The following is a 15160-nucleotide window of genomic DNA, read 5'->3' as shown; positions in this document are numbered from 1 at the left end:
TCTCTCTCTCTGTCTCTCTCTCTGTCTCTCTCTTTCTCTCTCTCTCTCTCTTGTATTTTAGGAAAGGGTGTACAGTGTGTTCAGGTTCTCACTACTAGATTGAACTCATAGTGATTTGCCTGTTTACAGCCTCCCAGGAGCTGGGATTACAGGTGTGTGCCACCATGCCCAGTCTCAATTGCCATCTCAGCATGCTCCGGGGGCGGGGCTGGCACAGCAGGCCCAGAGATTGAACCCCCAGCCCCTGCACCTGCTTGTGGGTGCTTTACTCTGCTGAGCTATTTGGCCGGCCCTCGTAGAAAGTTATTGTCTTAACATCATGGTATCCAAGTAGAGGTAATTTTGCCAGGGGCTATTTGGCTGCACTGGGGCACAGTTCTCATTAGCACAGTTTGGGGAGAACACATGACTGGCATCAAGTGGGTAGAGCCTGAGCACACTGTTCATCATTCTTAAGTGTACTAGATAGCCACTCACCACAAAGAATGATCTCAGCTGAAATGTGAGTCATGCTGAGGTTGAGAAACCCTGTGCTCACAGATTAGTTAGGGAAGGTGAGGTTGTGCTGTTAATTCCTCTGAGAAGATCTCTAAGAATTGTGCTTAGGGCTAATCCTTAGGGAAAATAGAAGTCTCTAATTCCGATAAGATTTTAGACAAGAATAGAAATTGTAAATGAAACTAAGCTGTTTAGATGCTGTCATTAAGGCATAAATGTACTTAAACAATAGCTAAGAAAAGAAAAAGTCATCATTTTGCCCATCAAAAATATTGCTGACAAAGGTACAGTAAGAAAAGTGTCCATATACACTGTTGGTGGAAGGACAAATCAGCAATGTTGTTGAAAAATAATGTGTATTAACCACATAGCCTGTTTTGGTTTCTAGGCCACTCAGTGAAATAATATAAAACATGCCCAAATATTTATTTATGAGGATGACTGTTATTAATATTGAAATAGTGATGAACAAATATTCCAGATTGAAGAATATTTATAACCATTTGTTGGTGCAGATATATTAAAGACTTAATGTAGCCATTTTTTACATTACAGTAGAAATACTCTTGCCTATCAGAAATAAGGTATACATCAGATAACTATTTTCATTTATTATTATTTTGGGATGATTAGACATTGCATGCTAAAATATTAAAGGAAGTAACAAAATGATCAAGATTATAAATCTGTGTATATTGAAGCCCAGAAAATCAAATGAAGAACTACTAGAAGAAACAATAAGACAAATCAACTCAATAAAATGGCTGATTATCAAATAAATTTGATATTAGCAATTGGTAAAATTTACCTTATGTCAAACTTATGTGACTGAATTATTCCTAATTCTTATGAAACTAGGAAGACCGAGGGCAACTTGCCTTTCAGAATACAAAACATAATAATTAGCTTTTCTTTGTGATAAAAAGCAAGAAAATGTATGTATCATTATTTAATAGTGGAAAAAATTAAGAATAAACCCTCAAAATGTGAGGGAATCTGTAGAAAGAAAACTATAAAATGCTTACAGAGGTATAAAAATAGCTTGTATAACTGGATTGTGTCTCAAAACAAAAGAAAGCAAAATGGGATAAAACAAAATATCTCCTCATTCCTTGAGGAGACAATTGGCATTCCACAAGGAATGGCTCAATAATTGCTAGCCATCTTTGCAAATGTTACACCAGCTGTATGCTAAATTTCTAATACTCTTGAATATAATACACATGACAGCAAATGATTCACTGATATTCCTATACATGTAATCTCTGTAACCTTTTTTTTTTTTTTTTTTGCTGAACCGGGGATTGAACTCAGACCCTTGTGCTTGTCAGGGAAGCATTCATTCTACTGAGCCATCTCCCCAGCCACTGTAACCTTTTTCTTTTATTCATAAGAAACTAAAAATCGTTCTAAAGAACACAAAAAATGTGAGAATTTCTAAAAAAACAACAAATTTAAAAGAGAATAATGGAAGACTGAGATAACATATGTAACAGTATTTTAAGAATGTATTTGCTTATGAAGAGAAATACCAGTGTTTGGATTTTTTTTTATTGTTTATTTTTTATTTTTATTTATTTACTTATTGGCTGGATCAGCCTGTCCTGAGGGGGGCGCTGGTGCAGTATGCAGTGCTGGGGATCGAACAGTGGAACAATGGTCCCCTCTGTCTATCTAAGCTTGCCAAAGCAGGCACTTTAGACTACTGAGCTATCTTGCCGGCCCTGGATGATATTGTTATGTTATGTTATGTTATGTTATGTTATTTATTTATTTATTGGCAGAACTGGGGGTTGAACTCAGGCCCTTGCACTTGCCAGGCAAGTGCTTATTCTACTAAGTCATCTCCCTGACCCTATTTTTTAAAATAGTCTATAAATACATCAAAATGTTTAAAACATTTATTTTATTTATTTATCAAACCCCTGGCCCCTGTGCCTGCTTGCAGGCACTTTAATCCACTGAGCTATTTTACTGGCCCTTGCTTGAAGAAATTTAATATACAACTGGTACAATGTTTGCAAAGATGGCCAGAAATTGTTGAGCCATTCCTGGAGTCATGACAATTCTCTCATCAAGGACTAGACTCTTTATCACATTTTGTGTTTTGTTTTTGAAACAGGGTTTGTGTAGTTCAGGCTAGCCTTGAACTCATTATATAGCCCAGACTATTCTGGAACTCACAGCAATCTTCCTGCTTCAGTCTCCCAAGTACTGTTATTACAGACATGTGCTAACACACCTAGCTCTTGTTTTACTGTCTGAAAACTGTAAGAAAAGTGGCAACTTTCACTAAACAGAAAGTGGCAACAGTGATATTTGCTTTCCTAACCTGTGTCTCACAGGACTTATTGCTTCTGTTCTCTCTGTCACTTGCTCATTTGTGACTCCCATGTGAGGGATTCTGATCAAATTATGTGTAGATAAGGGATCATAAGGAGTGATAGGTCAATTGTCCTTCCTGTCCCTGCTGAGTATTCCATGCAAGGAAATGAGGCCATCCAGGACCAGTCATCACTTAGCCCATCTCCCAAACGATCACATCTCCCATAGACGTTACTTTAGGCCACCAGAAAAATTGTCTAGCTAAGCCCCAGATTTTGCAGAGAGGAAATACACAGTTTTTATTTTAAGACACTAATTTAGCAAATAGTTTATTTCACAGAAGTAAATTACTTGTGCAGTGATAAGGTGGAATTTCAAGTCACTGAAGAAAGCGTAAACTATCTGATAAATATTAATGACTGCTTCATCCAGTGACAGCACATTATGTATTCTTATGAAGCTCACATTCTGGACGTAAAAGACACCTTAACAAATTTGAAAGACTTGAAGTCATATCAAGTCTGCTTTCAGACCACAATGGAATTGCACCAAAAGTCAGTAATAGATATTTGGAAAATTCTTGAACATTTGAAGATTAAATTCACTTCCAATAACACATGGTTCAAAGGTGAAATCTGAAGAGATATTTTAAAATATTTTGAGCTAAATGAAAATGAAAATTATCTATCCAAGTCTGTGGTGTTCAATGAAAAAAATGCTTAGAGAAGTTAATAGCATTAAATGAATGTACTAGTAATAAAGAAAGGCCTAAAATCGATCATGTAAGTTACCATCTTAGGAAACTAGAAAAGGAAGAGTGCATTAATTGAAAGTTAGTAGAAGAAAAATATATACTAAAAATTAGTAGAAATCTGACTTTCAGTAGAACTTGAAAACATGAAATCAATAGAGAAAATCAATACCCAAATCTTTTTTTATATTAATTTTACTGAGAAAGAAATAGCATTGAGACAGTTTCAAAACATGTTAGGATAGTTACAATAAATAATATATTGCATGTTGTTTTCTTCATAGTTATTCATAGTACAAGATGCAGATATGATATCTTGTCCAAACACTATTAGTACAAGTCTTCTCACTGAACTAAGAGAAAGTAGCTATATATCTATCCTATTTTGTATATAGATATATATTTTTTCACTACAAAATGTTCCTTCATTTATATCCCCCTTTTTTGTTTAGTTTTGTCAGAGATAGGTATTCCATTGCCATTCAAATATTGTAGGTGTGTGAATTCAGCAAAGTAATCCAATTTAGTCCAGTAGTCCATAATAGTAGCAGGTTATTGTGCAAGACTGGCATTGTCCAAAGTTGTTGACTTGAGCCTTTTACAGCTCAGCATATTAATATGGCTTTACTTTTTATATCTCATTTTTATACTTTTCTGCTGGATGGTTAAGACCAAGATAAAACAAGACCTATATAACAAGGAATGTAATTTTTGTATGTGATAAGGTCAATCAAATCCCCTCTGGATTTATCCTGAAACCCTGTACAACAGTTTTTAGATCCTTTGTCAGTGTCAGTCATGTGGATGAGTCATGGCCATTGCTTGACCAATTTGCTCTCTGTGAAAACCTGAGAGAATGTTTTCTCTCCATGTGACTCTCCTTAGGCACACTCTACATGGTCAATCACTTTCCTCTGTGGCCCCATAATCTTCTTGATCAGAAAATTTGGGATACCACTGAGATACAAGATGTTACAGTACAGGTTCTCTTATGTCCTGAGTCCTCACTGACCTTGAAGGTAGGTCCAAAATATTGGCTATCCGTGTAGCCCTTCCTTTTCTCTAATTTTTTGGTCTGCAAACTTAGGTTGTTAACCCTCCAGAAGAGAAGCTTAATGATATTATTGCCCTGTAACATAGGCAGTTGAGCTTAACATCAGTATCTGTCTGATTATCAAACGCCTTAAACATAATGTGGAACAGGTATTTTCCATCAATCATTGATATGCTAAACTTTAAATCCCTACAGAATGTGAAAAAATCTTAAAAGATAAAAAATAGTAAAAAAAAAAAAAAAAAAGAAATAACCAATTACAATTTTTTACACAGAGATTTAGACCTCTAACCATATACAACATTGTAGCAGGACAGCCCTATGACTTTTTTCTTGTCTCTTGTTTTCTTTTGTTACCTTTTTTTTCCTTTTTTAAAATAAACATTTGCTTGAGAGAGAGTATAGTAGTAATTGATATGACACTAGATGCAATATGCTTTTAGAAGACCAGAATGACAGGCATTCCAAGCATGGCCCTAGTATTACACATTTCTATCTGCAGTGCAGTTTGCTTAGTTCACAAGTATCAGCATATATAGTTAGTCAAGGTGAGAATCCTACCAATTAACTGCTAGTTTCAAAAACCTCTTGGAGATTCTCAGGACCATTTCCTTAACCTTCTTGTATATATAAATGTATGATTTTACCCCTGCCATGTTTCCTAGCTTTTCTCCTTGCCCTCTCTTCATTGTTTAATCCTTAAATTCTCGCTTTCCATTTAGTTGAACACACCCAAATCTGATGCTTTGAAAATATAAGTTGATACACCTTTAACCATGTTAAGAAAAATAATGAAAGAAGATAAAAATTACTAATATCAAAAAAGAAGAGACCATTACACATCTCATGGTTATCCACAAAATAGTAAAGCAAAATGATGAGTAACTTTGCCCAAAGATTTGATAACCTAGACACATAGACTGACTTGACACCATCTGCCAAAATCATACTGAAAGAAATGGAGTCTGAATAAGCCTATATGTATTAAGTTTTTTTCATGAATAGCTAATAATTTTCCAAAGCAGTGAGTACTACCAGGCTCAGATCTATTTTTATCAACCCTAAGAAAGTAGTGATGCCAATTCTCTGCACTCTTATTTTAGAAGTTATGAACAGGTAGACTATTGCCTAATTCATTCTATGAGACCATCATTACCTTAATATCCAAAACAGAGACATTAGAAATAAAGATAACTGTGAACCAAAATCACTTCTAAACATAGAAGCAGAAATCTTAAATAAAATATTAGAAATTTAATCTGACAGTTATAAAGATAATTAAAAATCATGTACAAGTAAAAATTACTCCATTTTTGCAATGGTGGTTCAACAGAAGAGAAATCACATTATCACATAAATGGATGGAGAAAAAGCATTTGATAACATCCAGCACCCAACCACAATAGACATCACTGTACTTAGCCTAGAATATTTTCTGTGACTGTTTTCTTTTTTTACAGTTTACTTTTTAGTTGGTTTTTTTTTTTTTTGTATCTTCATACACATAGCATTTTATTTTCTCAATACATCTTTTTTAGCTTTGTTGAGATTGGACATTTATATTCTTGAATAAGCTTTTTGAAATATTTTTTTTCTCCTTGAAAGTTGCTTTCAAGTGTATTAATTAAAACTTCATGCTATTTTATTGTCACTTTAACTTCATTAATTCCTTTATAACTAGTTCTGTATTTAATAGTGCTTTTGTTTTCATTCACTTGTGTAATTAATTAGCTTTCAACCAGAAGTTATTTAGAAATAATTTATCAAATATTTTGAAACAAGTGTGGTCCTTTTTCCCTACTAGTTTTGTTTAAGTGTTAGTGATTTCTAACTTCAAATTTTATGGTTTTCTTTGTATGCTAGTGGAGTCAGTATTGTAACTGTTCCTTGTTTTTTGAAAAATATTGTCTATTTAATGTGAAGTGGTATATAATATAATCATAATTATGTTTTTTATTTCATTATGAGAAATGTCAAAAATTCTAAAAAGCTTGAGGGCTGGCCTGATAGTTCAGCAGACTAAAGCGCCTGCTTACGCAGAGTGCAGCAGCAGGGGTTCGTTTCCCAGGAGTGCGGTGCTGGTCCCACCCCAGGGATGCACTGAGATGGTGGAGACTGGGCATGGTGGCATGCACCTGTATTCTCAGTGCTTGGGAGGCTGAACACAGGAGAATCACTATGAGTCTGATCTACATAGTGAGACCCTGTAGACCCTGTAGACCCTGTCCTAATTACAGAAAAAAAAAATTCCAAAAAGCTTGAAAGAATTGTATAGTGGAAATTATGCATTCACTATATAAAGCCTAGGACTGTTATCTTTATCACATATATACTCCCTTTTGTTACCTGTGTGTATTATTTGTTACTTTTTGCTATTTTGAGGGAAATTTTGCATACAATCAAATTTATAGCTCTTAAAGGTGCTGTGAGTTTTGACTAGTACATATACATGTGTATCATAAACACTTGTCAAAGTTATCATCATCCCAGGAAATGTTTATATGGCCTTCTCTGTCAATCTACTCAGTCTCATTCAAGACCCAGACAACCATTCTGAGCATGGACTCTGTAGAAGCCTTTTTGTCATCCAGCATGGTCTGTGATTCACCCCTGTTGGTCTGTCCAGTCCTTTTTGTTGCTAGGCTGTCTTCCTGTGAGTGGATATAGACTCTGTCTATTTATCCATTCTTCTGAAGGCTGTTTCTAGGTTTGGAAATAAGTCTCGGATTAAGGTCATAATTTTGAGTGAATACCTACCAATGCATGGGTAGGGCCATATATGCCTTTAGATTCATAAGAATCATCACACGTTTTTTCTTTCAAAGTATAGTTACCATTTTGCATTTCTATCAACCATACATGAGTGTTCCTATTGCTTCATGTTTATAATATATTTGATTGTTAATTTTTAATTTAGATATTTTGATGGGTGTGCAATGGTATCTCATTTTTAAAATGAGAACGTATCTGCTGACTAATGGTATTGAATATTTTTTCATGCCCTTACAGTTCATTCATATGTCTTCCTATGACACATGTCTGTTTATATTTTTCCATTTTTATTGTATTGCCTTTTTTATTGCTTAATTGCAGATCTCTATATATTCTCTATATATTTGGATTTTTTAAAATCTAAAAATAGCTAGTACATTTATATTTATTATCTGCCCATTTTATCACCACTTGAAACTAGGAGTTGGCAGATACTTTAATAGAATGGTAAATATTTTAGGTTTTGTGAGCCATAAGATGTCATTTTCAACTATTTGATTATCTGTCTTTGTAGTATAAAGCAGCCACAGATAAACATAAATGAATCATATAGCTTAGTTCTAATAAAACTTCATTTAAAAATAATTCAAGTAAAATTTTATTCATAAATAGGCAGTGGCTGGTTTTAGTAGTGGGCAGTAATTTGCCTAACCCTGCTTTGAGCAACTGGATAAAATCATAACTGAAATGCCACCTTTTTAACATGGAATGCAAAAGATTAGAACCATTAATAAAGTATGTTAATTCTTCAATTTTAAAAAATATTCAAAATAAATAAGATAGGAGTTTAGAAAAAATAGCACCATTATAATCACATTAAATAGAAAAGCTATCATCAACATTTTAGGAATGTGACAAATTCAGTGTGAAAATTTTTTAAATATTCCACCCAATTTTGTAATATTGCATGTTTCACAAAAACATTAAACAAAAAGAAGGCCTCAGTACCCATAAAAAAGGTAAAAGTACATATGCCAAGAGTTGCTAATTCACTGAAGAAATACATTAGTTTTGACCCTTTTATTCATTCTTAGGTAATTATAATGAATAATATTTCACAGATAATATAGGTAGCACTTTGTGTATATCTATATAAATATTTGATAAGTAAAATTTTTATTTTACTCTGAATCCTATCAATTTTATAATTCTTTAAGAGCCTGATTAAGTTGTTTGCCAATATTAGGATCAGCAAATGTTAGTAAAAGGCAAAAGATTTATACAATCTGAAGAGAAACCAGAGTATAGGATCAGCAAATGTTAGATGTACTGTATTTGATCTACCTTTCTATAATTAATCTGTGAGAAATGACATCCACAAGTATATTTAAATAATATCTCTTTGAAACAAAAATAATTTTATGAATGTGCTAAGAAACAACCATAGTCAATTTTTTTTAAAAATGAGCAGCACAGTTCCTTACTACTTACCCTCATTACTACCAAGAAATAGAGCCAAACTTTAGAAAAATACATTGCAAGCAAAGATTCAAGTTAAAAATATATTCATTTGGTTACAAGTCATCCCCTTTATAATATTTATAATTGAAACTCACAGCATGTCCCACCAGCCCAAGGTAATCTTCAAAATGTCATTATACTTAGAATATTACATCAGGATTTTTCAGTTCAGTGTTGAGGGAGACCATCGTGTTGCTGCAACATCAGCTCTGTTAATTCTCTTAGGAGAATTTTAGTTTAGAAACCTCTGGTACATGTAGTTTTCTTCAGATACTGTACATCCAAACCTTGTATAGAAACCAGCATTTTGAGGAAGACATTCAGGAGTAATCTTATCACAGTTCAGTTTCTTGCTTAACAAAGTAAGGACTGACAATAAGTTTGCCAAGTTGCTTTCCTTAGCATTCATCACTCATGGTAACATCTTCTACTCTTCCTGTCTTAGCAAGGAATGGATAAATTTCTGTTTGATTATCAGAGTTGCTATAGTAACTCTGTCCTAGGGTCATATCTTCCACAACTATAGCATAATAATCCCCAGATTTTTTCATGTGTTCAAAAGATTTCATAAACTATTCTGGATTAACAACAACAGTTTCTGTCAGCTGGCCCAGTACCTTAAAAACAAAACAAAACAAAACAAAAAAACTTCTGTTTAAGTCAGCAATACAAAGGGGCCTCAAAACCAAGCCTTCTCCAGGATGTTTTGGAGAAAATGTCCCTGTATTCTGGCTCCAGTCCACTTCTCTGAGCAGACTTGAGTCAAACATAGGTGTTTCATCTTTCCAGTAAGATCTGTGAAGGCCTGGCAGTCTGCGCTTCCAGCCATGGGTGTCCCAATCTAGCCCCTGGGGCTGCAGATCTGGATCTGACTTCAGCGCTGGCCCCTCCTCCTACCGGGAGAGCACCACAGTAGATGGAGACACAGATAGGGCCAAGGCTTCCACTCTGCCCCTACCCCTCATACAGGGAACAGCACATGAGTGGGCCACCACCTTATTTCTAAAGTATCTTTCCCTTCCCCAAAGTGTCCTATTTTTATATTTATATACTCTCATTCCTAAATACTGTATACATCCAAATTTTGTGTCCTTAAACATGTTTTGCCAGTAACAAATCCTGTACCCGTACTTTTTTCTTAAATCTTAAATACTACTAGAGTATCTTCTGCTTTATTTTTCTTGGAACTTAAAACTTCTCTTAAAATAGAAAATATTAGGGCTAGGGCTATGACATGGTGGTAGAGTGATTAACTAGAAGGCTCTACAAAATAAAATAGGCATTTAAAAACATGATAAAGAATGAACTTCAGGCAGAATAACTTACCCAACATCATCAAAATAAGGCCATATAAGTTACAGTTTCTTTGTAAGATTATCCAGTTGGAGTAAGATGGAAGAGAATATGTATAAAAGGGCAAAATCCCAGATAGTTGTATAGTATCACTGAGAAAAAGATCAGGGAAAGGATATGCCAAAAAATTAACCATTCCCTAATTTTATCACTATTAGGTTATACAAAATTTTCTTTTGAGAAATATTGTAATACAATATTGTACATATAAAATGGGATAAATATAAAAGAGAATGTGGAGACTAGAATTCTCTTATTCTCTCTGGCCCTGAGAACCTGAATCCCCAGTTGAATCAGGAAGGTAGGTATAATATCGTAGAGCAGGTAAAACCCTTAATAGAGGTAACTTTAAATTATATGAATTTGTATGGTATTTTATCTTTTAAAAAGTGTGTATCTATATACCGTTTTATACATATGTATCTGTATATATGGACACATTGTCAGTAGCTCTGTCCTTTGAAGAGGCCTAAAAACAATGACAACCATGAAAGCAGTGAGCTTCCCTAGTGCTTACCCACTGGGGGTTTAAAAGATCATTTCACATGAAAAATAACAGGGGCTTCTTGAGGAAATAGCTAATACCAGATAGGAATATGCTGTCATGAGAGATGACAAGAAAACTCTCCAAGACTGCTAATGTATTGTTGTTAGTGGACTGAGGAACTGACTTGAAGAGTCTCCTACTGGCCAAAGATAGTACAATAAAAACTTTAGAATGGATAATTGCAGCTGATTAAAACTTATTAAATAAGTTAAAACCATGAATTCATGATTTTTTAATTAACTTTTACCCTCAGAAAAAAGTAGGATACCTATTCCTTGTTTACTTTGGTTTTGTTTTTGCTTTTGAGACAGGGTCTTGCTATGTAGTTCAGGGTAGCTTTGAACTTACTATGTAGCACAGACTGGCCTTGGACACACTGAGATCTTCCTGCCTCGGTCCCCCTAGTGCTAGGATGATAGGCATGCTGCTGGGAGGACAAGTGTGTCCTTACTTTGAAGACTAGAAAAGAAAGGGAAACAACTACACATTTTTTTCTTGCCTTTTCTGTATGAACTTGGTAACCAAATAGTAGAGGAAAATAAATTTTTCCATGTAAATTACTCCAGCACTGGTCACAGTGGCCCATACCTGTAACTCTTCCAAAGCCCAAGGCAAGGAATGATAGTTGGAGGCAACCTGGCAACTTAGCAAGATGCTGTCTCAAAATTTGAAAGCATGAAGGGCTGAGGATATAGCTCAGTGGTAGACTTGCCTAGCAAGTATGAATTCTTGCATTCAATCCAAGTCCTGAAAATAAAATTACTGCAGCTCAAAAATGGAAAGCTGTTTTCTCTCTCTCCAGTTACCTATCCTCCTTTCAGAAAAATTCAGTGCTGAGGCCATTAGGTGAGGTAGCAGTTGTATGCTGAGGTTTCAGAGCCCAAGTAAGGTGGGAAGAGCTTGGTTTCCTGATAAGGAGATTCAAGGTCTTTTTTTTTTTTTTTTTTTTTTTTTTTTTCCAGAACTGGGGATTGAACTCAGGCCCTTGCACTTGCCAGGGAAGCACTTATTCCACTGAGCCACCTTCCCGGCCTCCAGGAGGTTCAAGGTCTTAAGCAGAAGGAAAGAAACATTATTGTAGGAAGGGCCCCTGTTGCCTGCTGTAGGAGTCAGAGCAGGTGGGGCCTCTCTATGGGAGGAAGTCTGAACCTGGCAGAGGGTGCCAAAAACCCAGTAGGGCAAGGAGCACAAAAGAACTGAAATTGACAGAGCCTAATAGCATGGGCAGTGCATTTTGGAGAAGAATTGATCAAATAAGTAAATATATTAAGATAGTAGAAGGCATGTTACTCACTCCTGGACTGTAACAGTTCAAAATACAGTCAGGAGCATCATAGACAATTCTGTGATAGCTAATTGGACTTAGAGGTATTAGTGTTAACATGTGTTTTCTTTTCTTTTTTTTTTTTTTTAAAGAAAGCTCCACAGAGAGATTTTTTTTTTTTTTTTTTTAGTTTATTATTTATTTTATTTATTTATTTACTTTGTGTGTGTGTGTGTGTGTGTGTGTGTGTGTGTGGCCAGCTCAGCCCACCAGAGGGCGGAGGCTGGCTGGCATGTGGTGCTGGGGGATTGAACCGTGGTCCCTGTGTTTTGCTTAGCTTAGCTTGATTCTAAGTAGATGCTTTAGACCACTGAGCCATCTCACCAGCCCCATGTGTTTTCTAATATATAAACACAGATGTAAATGTGTTTGTGTGTTTAAAATAGTTCCCATGCACGCCTTAGACCTTTCCAACTGGGAGGGCCTAAGGGCAGGGCATCTGACACCTCTAGGCACCACCAGCACATGTGTCTTAAGTGTAGGGCTGGATGCTGTGCTTTTCCACATGGAGGGATACTGGCAGCAAAAATGACATAGGTCTGCTATATGAAATAATATATGTTATTTATTTTTTATTTTACACAGGAAATCAAAAGATGCTACTTGTTCCTTAAGCTTAGAAATACAGGTGTAAACATACTATTTAAAGTAAGAAAGAGAACTGATAGTCCTAATATACCTGCCAAACAAAGGAAAGTAATTAATGTATTTATGTCCTCATGGCTATGACAGTAGGAGTAAATGTTAGTTCCCAGAGTAGACTCAGTCTTCTTTCCTGTATTTTTGCAATCTTGTGATTCTATTGGACTCCTCCCTTCCGAACTTTGCTGTGATGAAAGTTCAGGCTCCTTAGATCCTTTACCATTTCACATCTACCAGTGACAGATTTGAGTTTAGAGTTGTTGCTGGAATTTGTTCAAGTTCTGAGAAGAAAATGTCTCCTCTTACAATATTCTCCACAAAGCCCGACACATTTTCCCCATGTTCTAGGCAAGAAGTCATGAAGCCTCCATTTTTCTTTTCGTACTAGAAAAATTAACCTGCTAGAAGCAACCAAATAACAATTTTTATGTTAAAAACTGCCCCCTCTAAGCATCTCTTGACGTTGTACTGTAGAGAAAATAGAGCTTTCAGTTTGACTTCTGCAGTACTCTGTAGTTATTTATAGTATGCATCCAAATCTGATGTTTCTTGTCTTTAAGAAGGCCCATATTATTTGTGGTACTTGTGTGGAGGGAGGGAATGACACAGAGGTTTATCTCATGTTACCAAAGCATCCCCTTGATTTGGCATTCTTCCTTGAAGGTAATTTCATATAAACCCCAGATTTGATTTACCTCAGGGTGAAATATAAGCCTCTTTTATTCTGTGAATTAAAATGGTCCTTGTGCTTGCCTAAGTACTACTGGTTTTCAGTGGAATGTGAGCATTCTTGGTAAGAATATAGCTAGATTCTGTTGCTATGGCTGGTTATTTAGTTACATAGTGTGCAGACTTTATTCAGCTGAAAGCTGAAGTGGTTACTTACCTATCGCACAATGAAGTTCTCTGCCAATATTTTTCTACATGATAAAGTCAATAGTGTTAATCAGATGGGACTCTAGCCCATATTTGATTAGAAGGAAAAAGAAGTATAGTGCCATTATTTTCATGTTTTGTTTTCCTTTTGTTAGATTGAGGCATTGTGCTAATGAGTAATAATAGTTAAAACCGCTTATTGAAAATCTGCTTTAGGGCTTGGTATTAGCTATTACCTCCAACTTTCAAGGCCTCTGAAAGGAGAGATACCTGTCTGTCTATTATATGGCTCCTACCCTCACCCCTTTTATGATGAAGAAACTGAGATGCAGAGAAGCTAAAACCTCCGAGGGATTCATACACATGATATGTGCTAGAGCAGAACTTAAGCATAGGTACTGCTGTTTGTAGGGTTTGTAGTCTGACTTACCACACTGAACTTCATATGAACAGCTTAACATTGAACTTGGGCTCTTTAATGCCCTTCTGAGCTGTTTGTTTTATTCTTTTAGTAGGAAATGACTCATTTGTGAGTGAAACTTAATTGACTTGACTAAAGTATAGTGACATAGCATGAGATTGAAAGATGAAAGGTTGATGTGTTCATTCCCAGTGGTAGTGTCTTCCAGCTCTGTGACTTTGGGAAAGGGGCCTCATTTCACTGGGCTGTGGTTTCTTCATTTTTCATAGGGATAAAATTAGTTGAGATTGTTACTGATATAAGTACATGAAAGTATTTTGTAACTTTGTTATGGATACTTTTTGATTGAAAAACAAATGTCAGCGGTTGGAGAGATAGCTTAGTAGAATAAGCACTTGCCTGGGAAGCACAAGGTCCTGAGTTTAATCCCTGCTACTGGAAAACAAAACAAAACACACATGTCTTATCTAGACCATTCATTCATTTATTGAGTGTACATCTGTATAGGTCACATGTCATAGGGTAGGACTGAAGCAATGATCAGGGAGAAAAGGAGCCTATCTCCTGAAGTTTATACTCTGTCTCCCCGCTGTCTAACATAATAGTTTCTCATCACTTGCGGCTGTTTAAATTAGTAAAATTAAGTACAATTTAAAATTCAGGTCCTCAATCACAGTAATCATATTTCAAGTGATTGATGGTCACCTATGGCTGGCAGCTACTATGTGAGACAGTTCAAATAAAGAACATTTTTGTTGTTGTTTAAAAACTGCATGGAAGGTGCACTCATTGAACAATTTAGTTAAGTATTTAATTCACTTGTGAACAGTGCTTTGAAGGACTAATCAAGTAGAAGAAAGTAATATTTGTTCTAAGAATGAAGAGTAAATAGAAATTTCTTAGGTAATCAAGGGTGGGAAAAACATTTCAGAGGATTTGTGAAGACAAAAAACATTCAGAGAAGCAGGAAGAAAAGGAATTTAGAGTCAGAGAAACCGTAGTCCTAGCCCAGGTCCGGTGAGTGTGCGGAGAGTTTCCTGCTACCCTGCGCCGGCGGGACCAGTCCCAGCCCAGGCGCAGCGTGGGCCGGACCCACTCCCAGCCCCTCGGGCTGCCCCCCACCACTACTCAGTGCC

At 35.7% G+C, this 15160-nt stretch overlaps 1 protein-coding gene and 1 pseudogene across 3 annotated transcripts in view; one reads left to right on the top strand and one right to left on the bottom strand.

Annotated features, from left to right (window-relative positions):
* The window catches only part of Scaper (S-phase cyclin A associated protein in the ER), a 438975-nt gene that overhangs the window by 193271 nt on the left and 230544 nt on the right, over positions 1-15160 (top strand). The window lies entirely within an intron of this gene.
* LOC105741841 overlaps positions 9094-15160 on the bottom strand; it is a 9033-nt pseudogene continuing 2966 nt past the window's right edge.

Source organism: Octodon degus, unplaced genomic scaffold, assembly GCF_000260255.1.
Source record: "Octodon degus isolate 3935 unplaced genomic scaffold, OctDeg1.0 scaffold00026, whole genome shotgun sequence".
In the NCBI taxonomy this organism is placed as follows: domain Eukaryota; kingdom Metazoa; phylum Chordata; class Mammalia; order Rodentia; family Octodontidae; genus Octodon; species Octodon degus.
Note: the sequence above shows the minus strand (reverse complement) of the source record. Positions and strands in the feature narration are given on the sequence as shown.